Below are 17,645 nucleotides of genomic sequence, written 5' to 3' on the forward strand. Positions count from 1 at the left end.
GCTGCTCTGAATAAGAAATGAATACTCTTATGAAAACGTTGGTGTTAATTTTATAGCTATGATATTCTCCTCATACTGCTTATCCTCATACTGCTAATCCTCATACTGCTTATTAAATATAATATATTAGATATCGTAACTAATATTTAATATATTGATTAATTCCATATTGACCCTGACCGCAAGTCCTAGGTCGCCTAGATGCGTCCTTGGGCGAGCTGCCAGCCCCCCTGCCCCCCAGCCCGCATCCCGCCTCCCTCGCCCGGGTACTAATGCAGGAAGTCGTTGATATTGGCTATAGTGCATCAATAGGCATGCAGTAATTAGTGCCGCGTTCCCGTTTATTACAAATCAACAGTGTACATACTGTTTTCATTAAGCTTTTTTTTTATAATTCACATCGCTTTTGTTATTACCACATCAGCTTCACGCTGTATCCCGCAAACAGCAGGGTAGGCAGAGGGAATCAAGTGTGCTAAGACACTCCCTTTTTCAATAATCTAGTTAATTTACAACTTTTCCACGGCATATCTTGAGCATCGGTGGTTCAGTGGTAGAATGCTCGCCTGCCACGCGGGCGGCCCGGGTTCGATTCCCGGCCGATGCATCTTTCTTTCCAACGGCTCGATCGCGTCTCGGCGCGGTGGAGCCCAGCGGTTAGGGACCGTTAGCTCCCTTAGAGTAGTCTAATTTGTCCCCAGTCGCGACTTCATGTCGCGGCTGGTTTGCTTAGCATAGGTGAAATCCCAGTCCGCTCGACGGCCGCAAGCCGAGGTTCGAGTCCCGCAGGGGGCGCCCTTACAGTCGTCGACTTCCTCACAGGCAGCCACTTAGTGCTTGCATTTCTTCAGGGACAGAGTACCCTCTTCCCTACCCAACCGGTGTCGCTGTAAAAGCCAATAGGGCTAACAGCATTATACAATACAATACAATACATTATCCACATGTCTTGTATCCACATGTTCGAAAAAAAAAAGAAAAAAAAAAAGGCATATCTTTAATCGCTAAGCTAAAAAGGTGTAAGATACTGCCCCAAGAGTCCTAAAATACATGTTCGTGTTGCCCTCGACTCGTCCACGACAAAAATTATGGCTTAACTGTGCCTCTTCGTTAAATTACCAATTTATTATTACAACGACCTTACTTTGTGTTTTTTCAACGAAGTAATTAGTGTATACTTATACAAGATGTAATGGTTATATTTTTATAAAAGGAAAAATGTAAATAAAATAAGTTTTTATGTATTTTCATTTAAAGTCACTAGCAAAAAACACTTGAGTGTTTGGACGGATAAAAATCTTTAATATTAATCCAAATTTAAAATAGATTTTAAAAGAAAATTTCAATAGAGAATGTCGTTCATTTCTCTCCTATCCTATAGTTTTATAAATTTTATCAGTAACGGAATATATATCAACAACTTAAACAGGTTCTCCTTAAAAATATTTTCTTTCAGGGTTTATTTATTTACTTTCACAATAATAAATATCCCTAAATATCTCAACTCCTCATACATTTAGTCGCAAAAATATTTTATTCCGAATTTTATTTTAGAAAGTAATTTTGTACGAGAATTTCTTATTACTTTAAAAAAAAATGAAAGTGTTGTTCGTTTTCGTTTTTTGTAATAATTTAAACATTTTACAATTTTTGTATCAGACAAATCTAATAACAGTCTTAATAAGCTTAATAAGTTTTAAGAATAAAAAAAAGCTATAATTTTTTTGGAAAAGGTGCAGTCGAGAACTATAAAATTTTACAACAATTAATACTAAAATCTATATATATAAAATCGAAAGGTCACTCACTCATCACGAAATCTCTGAAACTACATGTGCTAGGAATCTCAAATTATGCATACGAGTTATTTATAGGACGTACGTGCTCGCTAAGACGGGAATTTGCAATATTCGACTTCTAAGGGGTTGTTTTTGGGGTTGAAAGTTTGTATGAAATTTCGTTACTACAAATGCTAGGAGTTTCAAATTTTGAATGGACGTCACTTATAGGACGTGGGTACTCATGGAGACAGAAATTAATAATAACGTAGTTCACGCAGGCGAAGCCGCGGGTGGGCCGCTAGTAGCCTATAAAATTGATTTAAACATAACATTTGTTTATATATTAATTAGAATAGATATGTAAAACGCGGCGTGCGCATGCGTACTGCATGATCTATGATCTCTGCGCGTGAGTCAACCGGCCTTGATTCATAGTACAACGAGAAGTAAAACCAGCGCCGGCCACTGAAATATTGTTTTATCGGCAGCCAACAGCGGTGACAGGGCGAGGTCACTTCACTCTCGTGAAAACGATATTAGGGCTACCTTCGAAAATAGATACCTCGTCATATTTTGTTAAAAAAAAGTGTTTATTCTCTCCGTTCTATTCAAATGCAGAGAGATCCGGAGAGTCAATAGAAGAATCAATCGTTTTTAAAGTTATAATTTTCTTATAGGATAATGCTAAATATAAAATAGAAATGTTTGTGCTGTGTTTTCGCTTATCTCGGTGGGTCGGCACTCGGCCGACGAAATGGAACATCTATTTGTGGCGCTCGAGGCCCGCGGCGACATTATTGTAACAGACTAACAGAGCATTTAGCCTTAGAGCGGTTATCTTGTTAAGGCACGTTACTCTACTTTACTATTTACACGAAGGTTTTCTAACTAAACATAAAGTAAACACGTTAGATATTAAATACTATGGGCTAGTTAAGAAAAAACTGAAGGCAGAGTGTACGCACGGTGACCTACTTGACGTTGCATTCGCTATAGTGCGTGACAGCGTGACGTAGCGTGTCCCGCGTACGAAACCCACTACACTGTACTACACGAAAATTTCCACAAGTCATTCGATTTACTGAGGATGAAAGCGAGCTCGCATAGCGAAAGTGATGTGACGAACGTTGGGGTGACAGGTGGGACACGCGGCGACGGCGGCGACCTGGTGGTGGCGGTGGTGGTGGTAGTGGTTGTGGCGTATTTCCAGCCGGGCCGCTCGCTGCACCGACCGCTTTGCGAAACCGACGGTTATGCAAGGTGTGCCGCTGCCAACTCGCGCGGCCCGCACGCCGCCGCCGGAAGGAAAAGTGGAACGCGACGCAGTGCTGCGGCCGCGCGCGCCGCCTCTGCACGCCCGGGCCCCGGGCTCCGGACCCGGCCACCAGTGTAGTGACCAGTGTCGTGTAGTGTCGCTTCTAGAACGTTGGAATTGAGTGTTGCGCAAGTCTCCGCCTACAGCGGGTTTATTTTAAACTAGATAATTTGACGGTCTCGGCGCGAGCCAGGCGCTACCCCTACCTAACTGTATATAACCCGGCTAGGCGCGTTCAGTACATCCACTAACTATCTCAGTTTCTTTTTTGAATTGGCATTAGATAACGAAGGAGCTCAAGGAGGCTTTCTGCATGTTTCTATAAATATTTTCATTCAATATTAATTTAACTCGTTTAGAGAGGCTTCGCCTGACTGCATATTAGCATAAAGTACGATGAAGTTGTACTTGTAGGCCGCGATTGGAATGTTCGCTATGCGACATTTAACGCAGAACACTAACAGTAATAACCCTAGATGAATACAGCTTAAATCTAATTCAAATTAGCTATGTAATAAGCATTAGTATATCAACCTCGTGAAATTTTAAGTTAAACTATTTTTTTATATAAAAGGCCTTAAATTATCATAAAATATTTACAAATTGATATCATTGGAATACATATATAAAACAATATAAATTCCAATTGAGATTTTACATCAAAATTATACGTCGAAACTGGATATGACGTAGAGAGGGAAAGTGTTCGTTAGACCGTAGCGTTACCGACCGGCTCTCGTGCCCAACCAACAAAAGTAACATCACTTAAAACCTCTTTCATGCAAAAAAAAAATAACTGCTATATAAATAACAGATTAATAATTTAAAAAATAACTATAACGATATAAAAATAGGTATAAAAAACGGAACTGAATCCATTTTGTATAACAGCATTAACTATGACATTCTAAACGGTAACCGGTACCGTTCCATGCAGGCCATGTGTTCAAGGACGTATTAATTTATCATGTCGAGTCGACTCCCATACACAATTGCACAATGCAGCTTATCTAGCGCATGGGAGCCAACTATTATTTTGTCCTACTTTCTTACGTTTAATTCGATTATGCACTTTGGAATTATCGATTTTATTATCGATTATAATTAATGTTTTTTTTTTAAATACTATATTAATTATATAGGCCAGGCTGAGGCCAGTCATGGCGCAGGGACAAGCTTGTGAATATAAACGCTACAAAGTGTGGTATTTTATACTTTCATTTCTTCGCTCTCGTCGAAGCACGGCGCGGCGTTAAGTTCCGCTATTTAGCACGCAATGAATCTAAAAATCGGCTGTAGCTTTTATATTAATTTACTTTAGACTTAGCTAATTCTAAATCCGTATATAAAATTAAATGCTATATATATAAAATTATACATAGAATGTTATTTCATACTGTCTTATACCTAATCATGGTTAGTATGTAGCTAGCTGTGGCTAATGTGCAATCTTACGTATGCAACTTACGTCAGTGTGCATTCAGAACATAGCAGAGCGTAGGCGGTCGGCATTGCGGTTTCTGATTGGCCTCACTCACTATATTATATTTATTATCTTCGTTAATTTTGCTGTATTTATCGGTTAATCTTTTTTGTTTCTTACATGGCTTATTCGGAACGTTTTTGGTTGTTCGACCATTTTATCTTTGAGTTTCTTTCAAAAAATATATATTTTTAGTATTTTCTATATCTAATGTTTTAGCAAACATGTCACAACAAAGATATAGATAGATAGATAGATATATTTTTTAGTGTCATTGACGAGGGACTCGTGAGTCAAAGATCATCGGATGCACACGGGGAATTACAATATGCTGAAGTCACGATGCCTTATATACCTACAGTTTACACGTGGCTTTGAAACTACGTATTAGAAAATATTCCAATACCATAATTATAGACGCACTGTTTTAACTTAAAAATCATTGATTTAACTGGAAAACTATTTTTACCTTCCAACTATTAGGTAATAGTTAAAAAAACTAACTCGTGCTTATTTTTTTCATAACTAATTCATGTTTTAATATAACAATGGCTTGTACACTTTCCATTCAATGCAAAGATATTTGTAAGTTAGATATGTTTCGGTTTTCATTGCCCAACAGAACGGATGGAGGGCTACGTCTGAAGCAAGGCCGCCGGCCTACTTGCGCGTGCGCACCTTCACAATGCTGAACGAAAACCGTCTCTAATAACACAGTAATTACAAACAATTGACTTTAATGCTCTACGCTATGCTATAGTTGTCGACACAATGCCGACGACTCGCGATTCACACGGTTAAGAGACAATAATTAAAAAAAATATTAAAATTCTAAATAAATTTCATAAATTTCATATAATATTTAAATATTATTTGGTTTTATTAATATCTACAGCGTGTTTTCTATCCGTAAGTAAATAAAATAGAGATATCAAGTACACGTGCCGACATTATCATTAGTTACTTTTGTTCTAGTACGTCACGTCAAAATGACGTTTCGCGTTTGAGTCATGGTTTGAAGTGAAAATAAATAAATTTATACACAAATATTTACATGACTCATATATTTTTATGAAGTAGTTTTTAAATGTATGACGTTTGTTCTAAAGTAATGAGAATAGAGTAATCGTTTATAATTATTATATTAGATAAATAATACAATGCGCGAATGGAAACTTACAATTTCCACCTTGCCTTGATCTATTTGCCGTATGACGTCTTAATGATCAATGAACATAAACGTAGAGGATACATAATAATAAATTATATTATAATGTTTGTCCACATTACGTACTTACATAGGTATTTCATTAAAACATTTATTAAATAAATATTGTGAGAAGAATTTTAAATATCACTTTTCTAATTAAATAAAACAATAAAACGTAAATATGATATTTTAGATGCTTTAAACAATTTGATGAGAAGTGGTGAAGCAAGTCACAGTCATACTCTAGTCTTAACTCAAAACTTAAACCCTAACTAAAACAATGATTTAATTGTATTTTCTTTTAATTATTTTTTAAATGTCCGACCTGTACGTGTAATCCATATCACAGATACATTATTAATCCAATGTTACATAAGGAATGGTGTCAATCAGTTAATATGACAGTCCACACATAAAATATTAATTAGTACGCGCTTGGAAATTCAATTAAATAAGTACAAATGGCAACACTTACGTGATTCTCATTCTATATCACTAACTCACTAACACTAGCTAAATGCTTTATAATATAATCTAATATAATTATATCTTAAATAAATATAAATTTAAAGTGATAAAGACACAATTTAGTGCAAAATGTGCATAAATACAGACAAAAAAGTGACGTTCGAATTCGCGCGTGAACTATCGATATCGACGTTTTGAGTACGTCTCGGGGTTCGTGCCAGGGGTGCGTTTGCAAAGCCCGCTACAAGTTTGCGTTGTTGCAAAGTTGACACTGTAAATGCACTATCTGGTACGACACCCCGGGGTGTGTTGCGACGCTACTGTACCTTGGAATATACCACCTATAAATATATGAACTGTTTACAGATTACAGACTGAAAAGTGTTTTTTTTTTTAACTTTCACTCGTTATTTATTTGATAGTTATTATTTTTATTTAGTTATTTATTATGTGTTTAGCGTAATATGAGATATTATAACGTAGTTAATTTATTTCGGTTTATTTTTCTTATTAATTACAATGTAGATAAAAAGTATCTCATGTTATGCTTATTTTAATTTTGTACGTATGTTTATGTATATAATTTGTACTTATTTTATACTTTCTGTACCTTATTGTTACTTTTTTTATGATTTTTATATAAAAAGTATTTTTTGTTTATTATTTGATATGTTTACTAAGATTTGTCCGCCAAATGTTACCAATTTATTTAATTTATTACAGTTTTATTTATGTTTTATATTTTGTTTTATTTCTCAATATCAATAGATCTTATTTTATACTACCCAAAAAGCATAGTACATTATCGTACTTAAGTTATTTATTTTCTAGAATACTATAACAAAATTACACGTAACTTATTTTTTTCATATAAATACTAGTAAATATATACTTTTTGTTAAATAGGATATTTTTTTTAAATTGTTTCATAATACTCCAGTGTTAAAAAAATAAGAAATCTATTGAAATTAATGGTTTGCTACATTATCTACTATTACAAAATTGACACTTGCGAGACCAAACAATAAAACATTGGCTGCGATATATTTAGCAGTGTTTTAATAGCAACAAACATCGTTGCTCCCACATTCTCACATCTACACTATTCTTGTACAACCTTGAAAATCTTACCAAGTTACGAGTACGAGTCACTGAAGTTTCTAGGAAAGGACGCCACAATTAGGTATTTAGCTCAACAAATTTTGATTATGATCAACATGATATAATACTTAAATTGTATAGATGAAATAAAGTATACATATTTTCACAATACATTGTGATTAATTGAAAATGTCATTTTCTTAAGTAATAAAATCTTTAAGCACAAAATAAACTAGATCAGTCATTTTATACTCGTTATAATCAATCTATAATTAGACCATGAATATTTATAATGACTTCCATTATTTACATATTTCAATAATTTTACAATGTTGAAGTTGATTGAAATAGAATAATATTAAGAAAAACACAACGACAAAATGTCCTATAATATAATTTATTTTGTATCGATCTCTATCTAAAACGGCCAACTAAATATTTCCCACATATCAGTTAACTTTCAATTAATGAACCAGAGGTTGCACCGTGGGAAATCCCTGTGCTGCTTAGTTCATAATTACTCGGAAATTGAATGGTCCGCTATTGCTACTAGAGTTAAATAAGTGGTTTTAATATTTTTATGCTATTATTACTGATATTTTAATATTATGATGAAATAAAATTATCGATGTGATGAAAATACAAAGTAAACATTATATTATGAGAATAACATTCGAGAAAATATATAATATAATTTTTTCAAATATATTATAATTACATGACACATAAATAGATTAGAAAGCAAATATTATTTAAATAATTTTATTAACAGGTTATTTATATCGAGTTGCCAGCGGCACATCACTAAAGCTTTGTTAGACATTACACAATAGAACTATGAAAACTACAATTTTATATATTGCTTTGTTTTTACTGTTCAAACCATTATTCCATACATGAGTAGATATAATTATTATTGAAGATAATATTATTTTACATCTTAAAAATACGAAATCGTTTAATTAAGGCCATTCATGGCGCAGGAGAACAAGCGTGTGACTGCAAACACGACTGGTTGAGGGTTCGATTCCCGCTCGAGGAACTGAAATATTTTCATTTCTTCGTTCTAGTCTCGAGGGCAAGCGCGGCGTCAACCACTCAACACACAATGCCTCTAGAGTTCAGCGGAAATTAGGGGAGCGGAATGTTTTAACACTAAACTCCGTCTGCGTACTGCTACATCCGGAATATAGCAAGAAGCTGTTTAAAGAAAATAGTTTATTTCATTATACCCATCTATTTTCATATATGTTGCTATTCAAATATATATTTACTTATAGCTTATAGAATTGTTACGTAAATTAATGGAATAAGCAAGCAGTATTAGGTCAAGTATAGAACCTGCCTCCACGAGTGCGGGGGAAGCCTTATTATGGCCTCGCATTGTAATTTGTAATCTCATTTTATGGTACCAGCTACTCTCAAGTTAAATATAAATTAAACATACTATACTAGAATTTTATTATGTTTTTAGATATAATTTCTAATTATAGATATATATTTTTTTGTATTGTTTCTATATGTTTTGTTATAATTATTTTTAATTTTATATACGAATAATAAATGTTTATTTCGCTTGTTTTCTGTTTTATTTTGCCCCTTTTATAAAAGAATTTTGTTTTTAAATACAGGTGATGCGCAAAAAATAATCGAAAACTCAAATTATTTATTGTAAGATGTTTTCCTAATTGGTTTTTTTTCTCTATTATCTATAACTAAAGTGTTCCTTGTTCACTTCAATATTATTGAATTTAGAAAATTTTAATTGCAAATTAACCGTATGAATACAAATAAAGTAAAACTTTAAGAAGTGAACTAAAAAGTCCTAATTTGAGGCCATTCCCACTCAAAGAAATATTTAATATTTACATTTCTTTGCTCTGGTGTCTAGGCAAAGGCGATGAGTTATGATATTTAACACGTAATGTTTCCAAAATTGGTTGGAAAATGGAGAGTTTCTTAACACTAGGTTCCCACTGCCTACCTTATGTGCGTAATTCCGAGGATTCCTGATGATAAAAAAAGGCAGTACAAATATCATAGGTAAACCTTATATAGGAAAAACCTATAAATATATTTATATCTACTATAAAATAAGCATCAGCTATTCATGTACAATAGTATATTTATTTCCCACCGGAAGTGTATCAACTCAATTCTTAATTCGTAGGAAGTAGTCCATTGACGTATTGTAAGTGTCCTTTGTCCCTCTGTAATATAATCTAGGAGTGACTTGACGATATAAATATTACCATGTCGAGGCGTGAATCTGTATCAAGTTGCAAGTACTTTACATTTATTTCTTCAGCTTCACGCTGTATCCCGCATTTAGCAGGTTAGGCCGAGGGAACCTATTGTTGAGGCACTCCGTTCCCCACTTACTTTGATACCAGAGCGAATAAATTAAAATATTAAAAACAATCGTTTCCACTAGTGGGAATCGAACTCACAACCGAAGATCTGGAGATTACCGAATACCGAAGGTCTGGAGAGCTCTGGGATTTTGGGCTAAAATTAAAAGTTACTCATAAACCTCTAATATTTATGTAAAAAAAGTAAAAATATAGGATTTTTTGTCTATTTTTATAAATAAATCCTATATGGCTTATATTTATAATTCGATAAAGCGAGTTTTTTTAAACATATTAAAATAATTTCTTTTCAATAATTCATTATGTGTTATATTAATTTTCATAACTAGTATAGGCAAACATGTTGTTACTATCGATTGAATATCGTTTAGACTGCATTGACATTAGATAAGCCTGTCCTACATTGCACTCAATATTGAAATAATATTAGATTAATTAACAACTATGTATTTATTGTAATATGTTACTTATATCAATAATATTATATAGTCCTCCTATTCAGGTTTGTCTCCTAAGTTTTAGAGGGTTTAAAAAGATAAATAGATAGATAAATAATAAAATATTTAAAAAAACACCCCTAATATTTTAGCGTGGCTTGTTTATTAGGATTAATTTATTTATTTTTCACTTCTTTGTTAGTATTCGTTATGGCAATGATAATGTTATGTAAATCCGTTCAGCGGTTCTGGAGATATGAGGTAACAAAGAATATTACATACATACAAATATAACCCTTTCTTAGCAGTCGGGAAAAAAATATTTTATTAGTTCTTTATACTCAAGACACTGAAAACAACAGTTTCGATTCTTTTTCAGTCGCTACACACTTGCAGTAATAAATTATGATTATTTATTATTATTATGTAAATAAAAGATATTTATAAAATTATACAATTTAAAATATAATTAATGAGCGAAACACGCTTTCATTTCATTTACGTTTCACGATTACTTTCATTAAAAAAGTGGTAGAAAGGTAAAACTACTAACATACAGTTATGAAAGTTCAAAGAGATCATTTTTTTACTTTAAGATGAACTGAATAATAACCGGTTCCGAAATACAATTCCTTTATAATATCAAAAGATTTTAGTAAAATTTTTAACATTGTTTAAAAAGTGTACCTAATTACTTGATTTTAAACTGAATGAAATCAAAACAAGTTTAATGAATGAAACAAGTAACATAATGTATGACATTAAAAATCAATTCAACTTTCATAGTAAATTTTAATTTAATTACATTTGAATACTTAATTAGCAAGCAAACTTAGCAATAAAATTACAGATTTAAATACGGCAACTTTACCTTAATCGTTATGGCGTAATGTTTATTTTGTAAAAGTAGTGGTAGGGTTCCAGGTTAATTATTAATATTAGAATAAGTACTTATTTATACTATAATAAAATAATGAGAAAAATGTGTCTTTACAAATAAAAATAAATCAGCTTCACGCTGTATCCCGCACACAGCAGGGTACGCGGAGGGAACCTAGTGTGAACACTCCGATCCCTATTATCCGCCGAATTCCGGAGGAATTATGTGTTGAGTGGCGGAAATCAACGCCGCGCTTTGCCTTGCACCAAAGCGAACAAATGAAAATATTAAACATTTCATATCAAATAAATAATACGAATGATTAAGAAATATTATTCTACTGAAAACATTTTGTAAAAAACCAGCCAAGCCTCAATGAAGCTGCTTGTTTCTCTATAAAAAGTAATGAAATCTCTAGGTAACGCCAAAGTAAGTCTAAAGTTTCATAAATGTTGATATATATATAAGTCAATGGCCTACTATAATATGTACATGAATACTATACTGAAAAAAAATTCTTTAATCAACATTTCCCATGGATTAGCCGAGTTCTTAGGCTTCTTCATCAGATACTCCAGACTTTTAATTTTTGTACATCAAAAGAAGAGTCCCACCACGCTGAATAAATTATGCAAAGGCAGTATGTCGATATCAATAATAGGTTAGCGAGGCTATTACTGTTTCTCAAAAATAGAACCTCCAAGTTAGAAATCTTGAGATTCTGGTGTGTGCTTATTGGAAGATGATAAATTAAATGGATGGATGGATGGTACAGCAGTGTTTAGCTTTGCGGCTCGATTTGGTGCCTCCAGATATAAAACATATTTTTATTGGAAATTGTTTTTAGTGAAGAACTTTAATAAATGGTTTCTAACAAGTTTACAACATTAAGAAAATATATCGATCAAACCTTATATTATAATTTATGTATTATATTAACTGTACCATTAAGAGAGAATGTAGTAAAAGTTGTATTCACATGACTTGAGCTATGTGTAAAGTATATATGTATATATATTATATAATTTATATACATAACCTCCCTTCATCCATCCATCCATCCATCAGCCTTTCAACGTCCGCTGGACATAGGCTTCCCCTAATTCTCGCCACTCCGTCCGGTCCTGCGCCCTTTAGTATGTTGTTTAGTGCGCCCACTACTAAACCCTCCCTTATACTTACAAAGTATTCTTACATTTTAAAAATTTCAATATATTAAATTCTCATATCGTAAAACTGTTATAGCAATATTAACCTTCTAACATTTATGAAGAAGTAAGGTTAAATCATTACTACGAACATACGAAGAAGGAAAGATCAGCAGAAAAACTATTAAAAACATATGTAATAGGATAAATACAATAACTGATTGTGAAATGCAACACGAGTCTATACAATGTATGGAATGTATGTAATCATTAACAAGTGGAGATGGTCATTGAGCGTATTTCTAGTCTATGGCCCGTATAAGTTCATCTAGTATTTATAATATCTTTAATATTTCTCTATTGTAAAACGACTGTACATACGTACTTCACGCGTTATCCCTAGCGGGGTAGCCAGAGAGAACGGAGCGCCAAACGCTAATCTTTACATACCTCTTTCGCCTCATCCACTGTCATCACCCTCTTCATACATGCCCTTCAAGGGATCCTCATGCTTTTTACATGATCTTCCTCCAGTATCTTTGATACTGTGTTTTCGAAGGTCAACCGAGGTCTCCCCCTACCTTTCCTACCGCTCACTTTTCCATCATAGATCTTCTCAGTAAAGTATGAATAGAATTCATTTTTTTTAATAAATAAATAAATACTTGAGCCAGCGTGTCCAGCCAAGTTGAAAGCTGAAAACGCGCGATGTGTATTTTATAAGAACCATTCACATAGAACTCTGCACATACATAGCTCTCCCATCCTTTTGTAAGTAACCGAAATCGACGCTTTAATTAATATTTAATTTGGCTCTCATTTAACATTTATGTCTTAGATGGGATTATTTAATAATAAACAATTGTTAATTGCAACAAAATTGTGTGATTTGGATTGTCAAATTTCGGAATTGTCAGTCCGAAAAGCTTCAAAGACGGTCTTCCGAGAAAATTGAGTAAAAACTTCTACTATGACTATATGCATTTTATCTTAAAAAGTAATATAATAGATAATTATTTATTATCATCTGTTATTTTACTGTTGAAAAATAGTATTTTTACTACTATATGTATTTGAAGAAAGTCTTGAGGTCACACAAGCGTGTGATTGTAAACGCGAAAGGTTATGGGTTCGATTCCCACTCCACGAAATTAAATATTTAATATTTTCATGTCCTCGCCGTGGTAACGAGGAAAAACTCATCATTGAATTCCCTGACTCAACACGCAATGCTCCCAGAATTCGGCGGAAAGTGGGAATCGTATGTTAATGGGAACAGAATGTCTTAATAATAAATTCCCTGGTTACCTCTGCCCACAATTTTGGTTGCGTGATACAGCGTAAATCTAAAAAAAAAATCTTTTTAATATAACACCAAGTAATAAAATATTGAGGCCAGTCGTGGCGCAGGAGCACAAAGTGTGACTGTAAACCGACTGGTTGTGGGTTCGATCCCCACTCGAGGAAGTGAAATATTTATTTTAAGTTTATATTTCCATTTATTCGCTCTGGTGTCGAGGCAAAGCGCGGCGTTGAGTTCCGCCACTCAACACACAATGCCTCCAGAAATCGGTAGAAAGTGTGCGGAGTGTCTTAACACTAGGTTCCCTGGGCCCTGCTGTGTGCGGGATACAGCGTGAAGTTGATATTAATTCTAAATGTTATTACAGAACAAAATCTAAATTCCTATAGCGAGTTAACAATAACAAATAACCAACTATGATTATTTACTGATAACTTTAGAAACTAGTAGGTGCATACGTTTATACAGAATATTCTACATCAATACAATTGATATTAAGGATATTACAATACGGCAAACACGCAACACGCGTGACTGCAATAGAAAACGCGGGCTAAGTGCACAAGTTATTTTAATAGGACTTGGAAGTTTATTATTCACTGTAAAACCTGTTTCACATTTCGCTGTTAAATTTAATGTGGGAAATTTGTTTTGGATTTAATAAGAAGTAAATATAATCAGTAAGGTATACTGAAATTAAAGAAAAAATTATTAGTCTTTTTTAGTCTAGTAATTACATAATATGTATAATAAATTATTTGATTTTTAATTAAAAAGAAACGTAAGTTCCTAATTAGGACCAATTAATATTGAGTATACTATAATATAATGAACATTTCCACTGCTGGTATTCCACCTACCCTTTTTTTTATTTTACTATAATAAAAAATGAACCTTATCTAGATTGTATATGTTTAAACCATTTCATTAAATTCAAGAAGACATTGGCAAAATATCATCATATTTCTTTACAAATTTGTATAGTACGGTCAACGAGTTGTGGCCACACTGTAGTTAACTGTATAGGGCTGCGCAGACTTCATTTTAAGATTTTTCTTACTTTTAAATATTTCCTTTCCAAGTGAACAACGCATAATTTCAGAAAATTAGGTATTCATCAGAGTGGCCACAACTTGTGGACCGTACTGTAAGTAATAATGCAATAAAAAAAGTTAATATTCCAATTTAAAAAAAAAAACAACTACATACTCGACCGTGTGAATACACCTCGATCAGACATTTTATAAAATAGGCCTATAAATAAATAATCAAAGGAAGCAATTCGGACGGAATGTAATAATCGGTACACACTTTCAAATGCCTCTGTAAATTATTTATTTACTCAATTTAATAGGTTTAAGTAAATTGAATTGGATTTCTGGCAGAATAAAGAACTTTCTCTTTTATACCGTTTATTTGCTTTTTTTATTGGACATTTTTAATAACAGCGCGAAATATATATAATTTTAGTTTTTTTTTAACTATAAATTGTTCCATGAATTGATTTTCGAAAGTGGTTTTTATAAAAAATAATAATGTGGCGCCAAAATATGAAAATAAACATGTTTCGTTTTAATTCATATGAATCATTGCTCTAAACTAAATTAGTATACATTTTCAAATATACATAAAATATATATATTTAAGGTGATGTGGCGCAAAGAACCAGCCTTGGTTGTATACGTTATGGATATCATATCTACTGGAGAGAAATTTTCATTTGCCAGTTCCAAAAAAGCGCGACATAGAGATTTACCACTTACTTTAATAACAATAACACAAATTCGGGCGAAATTACAGGATAAAATGTATGTATTTCATATTTATATATAAATATTGATATAAAATGAATAATATATAGCGAGCGTAAATCCTTTTACGTTAGATATTTAATACTAAAAGTTGCAGAACGAGTTATTCATATGTAATAAAACAACATAGTATGTAAAACATTGTATAATGTAGTGGTATTTGATGAAATTGCACTCAACAGGTCGATAAATTAGCTATTAGGCTTTATATATTAGTATTTATTTCTTGCAAACTTATAAAGAAGATACTTCTAAGAAATTAAAAATTATTTTAGACATTAAAATATTATAATGGTGTGACTGTAACGCGACGGTTGTGGGTTCGATCCCCACTCGAGGAAGTGAAATATTTATTTACGTTTATATTTCCATTTCTTCGTTCTAATATCGAGGCAAAACGCGGCGTTGATTCTGCCACTCGACACGCAATGCCTATAGAATTCGGCAGAAAGTAGGGCACGGAGTGTCTTAACACTAGATTCCCTCTGCCTACTCTGCTGTACTCTAAAATATCATCTATATTTGATTATCCAGAAAGAACAAAAATATGGTGAAAATAATAACTAGTATTATAGGCAAGAATATTTGCTAATCTCATCGTAAAGTTTACACAATAAAATATCTAGAATCATTCTTTCTTTTTCAGATTGGGGAACACACCAACGCTAGGAGATTGGGAGACATCGTAACATCAACAGAAAATTCCACGCATTTATATTCCATCGAGTCCATCTTGAATCAAATTGTCTTGTTAAATGGACAGGTTAAATATGTCAAATATTTTTTAAACATGTTATCTGAACATTTAATAAAAATAGTAAAAAAATACGTTACAACAAATAAATAACAATCTATATTGGAATTTATGAAAATTACATTGTGGTCATTAACCGCCCACATCCAGAAAATCATCAATCAATTATAAAACAAGAAACTAAAAGTTACTAGTTATTAAACATATTAATAATTATTAACTTCAATAACTTTTAGAAATCTACTTAAACTGCATCAATAAATATTTTAAGACAATGGAAAGGCCAGCTTATGTAATTAATTTACACTAATTTTATAATTTTGTACTTTGGTGATTATTTGTAATATGTCTCCTAATCGCAAAGCATATGGAAGCCAACTCGAGAGTGACAGGCCGATAACTAAACTATTGATGGTCATTTAGTCTTGAGCTTGACTTCTAGAGCTTAGCGCAGCATGGTCAAGAAAGAAGAAGAAGATTCAACTTTTAATATTATTAATTTCTTAAGAAACTGAAATAAACTGCTCAGATATAAAGAAAAATATTCTAATAAGACATTTTTATCCAGAATTGTTTAATTTTAAATTATAATAAAAAAAAAAAAAGCCTATGCCATATTTATTGCTTGTGTAAACAACTTATGATCTAGGTGTTAAATTCTACTCTCTTTCTCTGTTTATTTCAATTGGGATTGTAAGTACCTACTTTATAAAAGACGAATTCTTGCATACTATAGCAAACTGCAACCAACCGAAGCTATAGCAAGGTACTCTATAATAAACAAATTGTTTAATTAAAATTTATATAATACATACAATTTATTTTTCATATTATAATCTAAGTTTCAGGTAAATCAGGTTGATATAGAGATATAGATAATCAAAAAGTTTTTAAATAATAATATCTCAAGACTAGCTAAATTATTGTAATAAGTAAAATTAAATTATTTAACATAATTAAAATTTATGATTTTTTAAATATTTGTAAATAATTATAAAATATATCGTAGAATCACCCCTTTAATTTAAAAACTGTAACTATAGTATTCTATAATTATGTTTGAAATTAGAAGAAGAAGGTAGAAGTTTGAAGACAATGAAGATCTCGAAGCACAAAACAGAAGAGCAGAAGCATGGGTAGGCCACAGTGGCAGTGTGGTTAGCTGGTTGTTTAGTCACAGCAACAGCCAGTAACGCCACTGCCTCTGCGTCTTGCCTGAAGCAGCAAAAGAAATCTTTAATTTAGAAAAACTTTTTTTATAAATTATATTGTTTTGCCATACTATATTAAATAATTATAATTAGTAAATAATTTATTATTTAATTAAATATAATCTGCCATAGAATAGGTTAAGATATTATCAATATAATAGAACCCAAAACTATATATAGATAAAATATATTTGTTTGCATGTGCGTTTGTGCACGTAATTCTTAGAAAATGCTTAACCAATTTAAATACTATTGCATTTTCGAAAACTTCTCTTAGCATTCAGTATTCGTTTTTTATTTAAATCGATACATAAATACAAAAAATTATATCATTATAAGTATTTTATTCGACAAAATTACTGTTCGATTGT

General features: G+C 32.3%; 1 protein-coding gene across 2 annotated transcripts in view; it reads left to right on the plus strand.

Moving 5' to 3' along the window:
• LOC146536811 (uncharacterized) overlaps positions 1-17,209 on the plus strand; it is a 37,263-nt gene extending 20,054 nt beyond the window's left edge. The window contains exon 3 of one of the 2 annotated variants that reach the window (XM_085189749.1): positions 15,956-17,209. The gene's annotated coding sequence lies outside the window, so the exon portion shown is untranslated. Of the gene's footprint in view, positions 1-8,130; positions 8,938-15,955 lie in introns of those variants that run through there. The other variant, XM_085189751.1, reaches the window with a different exon arrangement.
• Positions 17,210-17,645: the final 436 nt, after the last annotated feature.

Source organism: Heliconius melpomene, chromosome 8 (genome assembly GCF_056956725.1).
Source record: "Heliconius melpomene rosina isolate 202511_hmr_F chromosome 8, ASM5695672v1, whole genome shotgun sequence".
NCBI lineage: Eukaryota > Metazoa > Arthropoda > Insecta > Lepidoptera > Nymphalidae > Heliconius > Heliconius melpomene.